Source organism: Solanum dulcamara, chromosome 6 (genome assembly GCF_947179165.1).
Source record: "Solanum dulcamara chromosome 6, daSolDulc1.2, whole genome shotgun sequence".
NCBI lineage: Eukaryota > Viridiplantae > Streptophyta > Magnoliopsida > Solanales > Solanaceae > Solanum > Solanum dulcamara.
This window is the reverse complement of record NC_077242.1, coordinates 12,686,337-12,694,265: the sequence shown is the minus strand read 5'-3', so window position 1 is coordinate 12,694,265 and position 7,929 is coordinate 12,686,337. Positions and strand designations below refer to the sequence as shown.

Here is a 7,929-nt window from a genome sequence, read left to right as displayed (position 1 = left end):
TTTCTTCTGAAGCAGCACCAGAGCAAGAAGAACAAGAGCAAGCTGAGATCGAAACTCCAGGAGTTCGACGGTCAACTAGGGAGAGAAGAGAACCAGCTTGGCACTCAGATTATTCTATGGAGAGTAATATTGCATACTGTCTACTAACAGAAGATGGAGAGCCTTCAACTTTTCACGAGGCTATGAAAGGCCAAGAATCATCTCTGTGGGTGGCAGCAATGCAAGAAGAAATTGAAGCTCTTCATAAAAATAAAACATGGGATCTTGTTCAATTACCAAGGAAGGAAGGCCATTGGAAAAAAATGGGTCTACAAGATCAAACGCAATGGTAATGACCAAGTGGAGAGGTATCGTGCAAGATTGGTGGTGAAAGGATTCGCTCAGAAAGAAGGTATCAACTTTAATGAGATATTTTCTCCAGTGGTTCGACTCACAACAATTCGAGTGGTCCTGGCGATGTGTGCTACATTTGACTTGTACTTGGAGCAGTTAGATGTCAAAACTGCATTTCTTTATGGAGAGCTTGAAGAAGAAATTTACATGCTCCAACCAGAAGGTTTTGAAGAACATGGAAAAGAGAACTTGGTTTGCAGGTTGAACAAATCTCTATACGGTCTCAAACAGGCGCCGAGATGTTGGTATAAGAGATTTGATTCCTTCATTATAAGCCTTGGATACAACAGACATAGTTCAGATCCTTGTGTTTATTACAAGAGATTTGGTGATGAAGATTTTGTTATTTTGCTGTTGTATGTTGACGATATGTTGGTAGCAGGCCCCAACAAAGATCGTCTCACAAATTTAAAGGCACAGTTGGCTAGGGAGTTTGAAATGAAGGACTTGGGACCAGCAAATAAGATTCTAGGGATGCAAATTCACCGAGATAGAAATAATAGGAAGATTTGGCTTTCTCAAAAGAACTAGTTGAAGAAAATCTTGAGACGCTTCAAGATGCAAGACTGTAAGTCAATTTCTACCCCACTTCCTATTAATTTCAAGTTATCCTCAAGTATGAGTCCTAGCAATGAAGCAGAGAGGATGGAGATGTCTCGAGTACCGTATGCATCAGCAGTGAGAAGTTTAATGTTTGTCATGGTATGTACAAGACCTGACATTGCACAAGCAGTGGGAGTGGTTAGTCGATACATGGCTAATCCTGGTAGAGAGCATTGGAATACTGTTAAGAGGATCCTAAGATACATCAAGGGTACCTCAGATATTACAATGTGTTATGGAGGATCAGACTTTACTGTTAAAGGTTATGTTGATTCAGATTATGCAGGTGATCTTGATAAAAGCAATTCCACCACAGGTTATGTGTTTACTCTTGCTGGAGGAGCTGTAAGCTGGGTTTCAAAACTGCAGTCTATCGTGGCTACATCTACGACGGAAGCAGAATATGTAGCAGCTACACAAGCTAGCAAAGAGGCAATATGGATGCAGATGTTATTGGAGGAGCTCGGGCACAAACAAGAGAAGATTGCTTTGTTTTGTGACAGTCAGAGCGCTTTGCATCTTACAAAGAATCCGGTATTTCATTCAAGGATAAAGCACATACGAGTTCAGTATCACTTTGTTCGTGAGAAGGTGGAAGAAGGCAGTGTGGATATTCAGAAAATTCACACTAATGACAACCTGGCAGATATGTTTACGAAGCCGATCAACAGTAACAAATTCATATGGTGTCGATCTTCTATTGGCCTAGCAGAAACGTAACATTGCAGTAATTGGGTAGAAAGGATGGTGTGAAGACTTAATTGATTCTCAATTAAATCTTCAAGTGGGAGAATGAAAGGAAGTCAAAAAGGAGGTGCTACATGCACCGTCCTTTTTGAAAAGTAAAAGCAAGAAATGGCAGCCAAAAAGGAAAAGGGAATGGAGGAAAAAGTTGGCAGACAGCTGTTTATGAGTTTTGATGAAACGCGTAAAATCCGTTTACGCGTTTTCATCCTCCTATAAATAGAGGGCTTCCTGCCCTCATTTAAACCATCCAGAAAGAGAGAGTAAGAATACAAAGAGAGTTATACACCAAGATAAATATTGTAGTCTTGAGTGTCCTCTTTAGTAGTTGTTCCTTTTACAAGAGAGAAGTGTTAATTATTGTTTTCTCCTTGTATTTGAGAACTGTGTACTCCATATTTTTATAGTGAGATCCTTCTACCCGTGGTTTTTCCCTTCTATCATTTAGAGGGGTTTCCACGTAAAATTCTCGTGTCCAATTTATTTTCATTATTTTCATCATATCAAACTTAAGTTGTGGTGCTTCCTCCCCCAAACAGAAGAGACTGAGGTTTGTTTTTCTAGCAAACTTGATTTGTTCATACATCTGGATACTTTAAATATTATTATTTTTTTATTTGATATATTTTTAATTAATAATAATATAAAGAACATTTTTTAAATACTAAAAAAAAATTATAAAAATAAATTTTAAATTAAAATATAATAACAATTACTGTAAATGAATTGATTTTAAACTTATTTCATTCAACCCAAATGATATTTAAACGTTGTTATTATACTCCAAAAATTTTAAGTTAGTTTTTGGAAAATAATGGGGGAGGGGTAAGTAGAGTATTCACTTTGATTTTGTACTCTCAGTTATACATCTTCTGGTAAAGTAAGTTTTCTCCTCCCCACACATGGACATATGTCTAATTATTCACCAAATCATGTAAATATTGTGTCTCTGTCACCTTCTGTTACTGTCATTAACATCTTATCATGCCAAATTGAGCATTGTTCCAGTCTTGATCTAACACTGGAGAAATGTTCCACTTTCTCTTTGGTTGTATTTCACTAGCATGACTGGACGAGGCATATATTTTTTTCTCTTTTATATTTTGATTCAATTGTGTGTTCATTTCCTTTTTACCAATAAATGATAGCTTAAATTTTCTTTTCTTACTTGGCTCTATAAAATTATTAGGAATGCAGTAAGTTGAACTATAGGTTACTTGACAAGTGACAGCAGAAAGCCATAAACTTCTGAATTGCTTCCAATTTTATCTTTACTCTCTTTGGCAGATACACAATTTGGACCATTCATTTTGCAATGGAGAGGAGGAGTGTTTATGCACCTTTGTAGTATCTTGGCTTCATGGTCCAAAGAAAGGATACTTAACCTCTACCGGAATTGAAGGCATGTGTATCATAAAAGGTGTTGCTCAAGTTGTTCCTCAAATAGCTTCCTTCTTGAAATTGGTGAACCGAAATCTTGGAAAATCTTCTTGTATGAGATTTCTGCATCTGAAGGATCATCTTGTGAAAATGGAGGCAGTAATTTGTCTATTATTTCATTCTATGAGGCAAGTTTTCACTTTATAATGTTCATAAATTGGGGATAGGATGCATGGACCTAAAATATATCTGCTTTGTTGTTTCCATAGGGAATGAATAGTGCCAAGAGTATTGTCGATGTGACAGCAGGAGGTTTGCTCTGGATCTCCATCACTTGTTATGATGCAACACTTTCAGCTTTTCTTAACTTCTTCCTTGTGAACTGCAGCAACAAACAGAAAATATAGCACGCATTGGGAAGATGACAAAGATCTTGGAGGGCAATGTCCAAGTTCCCATTTTATGCTTATTGAAAACTTGGAGAGAAACTTGTTACCATCATCATTTAGGGATTTTATACATGAACATACTTCTGTTTCATCACAAGCATACATTTTACCAAGTCCATCTATGCCATATGCAAGAGGTATTATTATGAAGAGAAGCGTCAGAAGATACTCCAGGATAATCCATCCCACTTTATTGTGTCCTCAACGGGAAGGTATGCCTCATGCATTCAATCTCTTAATTAAGAATGTTTTTCTTAAGCTGGTGCATAACTTTTGTTATCTCTTTTCAGATTGTAGTGTCTTCATTGGCATGTATAGTTTGTCATCTGATGTTAAAAGTCTCAAACTCTAAAGTCTTCGCTATACCTTCGGTCTATACTATTTCTATTTGAACAAGGCTTGTGAATTGTGATAGATTATAATGTTTCTCTAGTTACACTACCCGTAATTGGGCTTAGAAACTAGTTTTTTTTAATTTTATTTCTTGCCTGTACACAGATTATGAGTTCGAAAGAAAATTCTTTCAACAAATGATCGTGTTTAATGTAGATCAAACTTGACAAGGACATACAGATATTTTTTGTTTGATCTGCTCAGGAGAGCTTCATTGATAAAATGGCCTTGCCATCTGGATATTCTGGGTACCTTCTGTGAGCAGGCAATGATGTTGAATTTTCTCAAGCTGTCAAGCATGCATCTTCTCTGACTTCTTTATTTGTTTCTTCTTTTTTCTTAAAGATTCTTTTTGTTTCGCAAAAACAAATGTATTATGGCATGTTATCTTCCGCTGCCTTGTGATTTGAACACCATTGTTATTTCAATTATCTTCACTCCTTGTTATAGGCCATTTGTCTACTTGTATGTAAAACCTAAACCTTTCTCTTTATCTGGATTGATTTTAGTCAAAGTGATGATATTGGCTAATATAAATTGTTCTGTTGTGAAATAGAGTCACCTCAATAGTAGCTGATATTTTATACAGACCTCTTCTTTACCCCTGGAGGAGGGGGGGAGGGGGAGGGAGAGGGGGTCCGGTCACCCAAACCTAAAAGAAAAGATGTATTCTAGGTGGTCTAAGACAATCTTTATGTATTTGAAGTTTTGAACTCTTAAGACATGCATACCATATTTTGAAACTAGCTGGAATTATTCTTGGAACATGCTTTTAGAACCAACGCATGGTTTCATTTGTTAATTTCCCATCTCTGGTATTTCTTGAATGTTATTCCCTGACTATCATTTATGTACTTCTCTGTATCTAAAGTTGAAAATTTAGTTTATCTTAGATGCTGCAATATCAATTTCTGAGATAAAATACATTAGTGAATAAGCAGAGTACATAGGTATGAATTAATTTCCTTTTACCTGATATCCTGTTTAATGCCATGGGTCTGGAATTCCTGGTACCTTATGTATTTCAAGATCGTCAAACCTTTCCAAGTTGTTCTAGAATGTAATAGACTCAATGTGCCGCCAATGAAGAGTGATTCTAGTATGCACAATAGACAACCTGACTTTAATCCATGTCTCCAAATAGATGAACTATTGGTGCTGGTAATATTTTCCCATTTCACAATAGTGATTCCATGAAGCAGTTAAACAATTTTTTGCACTCATTGATTTTCTTTATTCTCTGTCTCTAAAATTGGTTTACTCCAATCCCCCGATATCTATGTGGTAAAGAAGCATTACACCGTGTTTGGGTGCCACTTTGGATTCTAGTGCTGTTTTAAGTTACTAGTGATTTTCAAAATCTTCAAGTAATCCTCTCCAAATTTGTGCCAGAACTATAGAACCTCCTGCTATTAATGCAAACAATCAAGATTTTCATTCTTGTGCATACATCTTCTAGAATGTAAATTAGCTCGAGAATCATGTGCTTTTATTTGTCTTTCGCAGGCCATTGGTTATAACTGAAAGAAATTTAAGGCATGGCATGATGATTAAGGTGTGGTCAAGAAGCTACGAACCTCAGGTAAGATTTTATAACTGTATAGGTTACATTTGAATAGGGTTGTAAGGCCTCAAAGGATCCAACTTTCCTGGATGTGGCAGCATTTCACAAATGAAAAACATCAGTAGGAAATATAGGTCATCATTAAGAGGAAGTTGCGCTATTTAGACGCGTTAGAGAAATAGGTTCAACATCAGACCAAATGCTTTGTCTCAGTATTAGTTGGATCAAATGAAGAAGAGCAACGTCACACTAGCACCTGTTGAATAAATTGGCAACTCCTGATTCCAATTCATGTGTGAACAAGCTTAACTTATTGGTCAATTTCCACCCATACTTGCAATATCTCCCTGGATTATTTATATGGAATATCATTTTTGGTGAATTTAAATCTATCCCAAGTCATATGCATTTGAATTCTGGTGGTTTCTCCTATTGCAATTCATCAACGTTATGCTCCCCAACTCCACCAGAGGTGGCCTGTCTTTATGTAGGATATGTGTCTAGTAATGGACAAAGATCTGATGGTGGTCCATGCAGGAACAGAAGCTTATGAAAGAGCAAAGAAGTTAAAAGGTTTATTTCTGGAGTTCATGAGTCATCTACGGCTACTCTGTAAGAAGTTCTCTGTGGAAGAGATGATGATTTTGCAGACGCAGCAACAGTTCAACCAGATCATAGATATGTAAAAACTACTTTGTAGTGTATATTGCTCGTGCATATTTTGGCCATTGCAACACTACATTCTTCGAAGACAAGCTATCGTTACTGTAACATTAGAAAGTTGGAGGAGAAGCTATGTTTTTTCTATAATGTTAAAAAGATTTAGGCTTTTTATATTTTAGGAGTTCACTTTCACCTCTCCTTAAAAGCTGAATCTGGTAAAGTCGTGTTCACTGAGCTTCTAAGAGAATCATGTCTTTTAGCAAGCTTGTTATATATGTAGTATTGTTTACAATTTTTATTACACCAATGGAGCCAGGAATCCTAATAGCGGGACTCGAAACAAAGTAGTAATGCACTAATGCTACACATGAGATACAAACTTATGACATAAAGCAATTTTTGAACCAATCTTTGTCACTGTTATTCCCACATTCAAAATATTCACAAAATAAAATAAAATAACAACAGAATATTAAAGTTTTGAGCCCACAGAAAATTGTGTTTTCTTAAAAAATTCAATCTCTTCATATTTGCTCAGAATTAATTTCTTATAAGATATAACAAAACATTATTCTACAATACTGACAATCGAAATTGATGAACTTCAGCAAATTGAACAAATGGAGTAAATCACACAGTACTTACTTTTTTGTTTTTAAACAATGCAGAAAAAGGAGGAGAAGAAGAATTGTTATTTGCTTTTGGAGAAGAAGAATTGTTATTTGCTTTTGTGAAAAAGAAGTATTCTTTTTTTTTTGTTTTTTAATGTCTAAAATAAGGGGAAGCCTATACAAATTCAAATTCAAATCTTAATTCGAAGTCGAGTGATGACGACAGCACGATGGAAGACTCTCTTCTCAACTCTTTAAGAGCTAGAAGAAGTATAAGCACAAAAGTTCTCCTCTTCCTTACAAGGAAAAATGAACTTTCTTCAAATTTCATTTTTCGCTCCATTTTATTTTTTCCGATTCACATTACTCCTTGTCTTTAAAACTTAATTTTTATGAAAAAAATTCAACAATTCCCCACATGAAGGGATAATGACTTTATTATGACAATATGCATGAAGAAAGTGTATGATTTGCAATTAAAGATTAATCGCATCTGAGTAAGTAGGTTTTATTTTGAATTGCAATAGTGAACATGTATCGGATATACTTAAAGCCTATTTGGATTGACTTATTTAAAGTGTTTTAAAGTCAAAATAGCTTTAAGCACTTTTGGAGTAAATGGATAAATTAAAAAAGTGTGTATAAGCACAATTTTTTTAAGCTAAAATGATAAAAATAAGTCAAAAGCCAAAAACCAATTTATACAGGCTCTTAGTCAATTGATAAATATGATATCCTTGAACCATTGAACTTTGATGTATACCCAGGCAACATATGTACACAACTAATTCTTAAACGTTCCTGGTTCTCATTGTTGTATTTGTTTTAGCTATGAATATCGCCTGATTTCATGAGTGCGTAGAGAACTAGTCTCACATTAATTCTCCTTGAACGGCTTATACTTCACACTCACATAGGTGATTTTTAAACGTGTAACTCAAAGATACATTGTTTGATCATGTCATGTCAAACTTAAAAATTACTAATTTTATTTTAGTGTTTTATCCTTGTTCATGAACATTGTCTTATCATGTTAATGGATTTAATTTTTGCGACAATGTTGAACCGTCTTTCATAACTTTTTGAAATTTTCAGTTACTTAGGTAGAGTTCTTATTATGATGATTTAT

The 7,929-nt window shown here is 35.1% G+C and overlaps 1 pseudogene; it reads left to right on the top strand.

Annotated features, from left to right (window-relative positions):
• The first annotated feature begins 1,851 nt into the window (after positions 1–1,851).
• Positions 1,852–6,212, top strand: LOC129892714 (uncharacterized; annotated as a pseudogene).
• Positions 6,213–7,929: the final 1,717 nt, after the last annotated feature.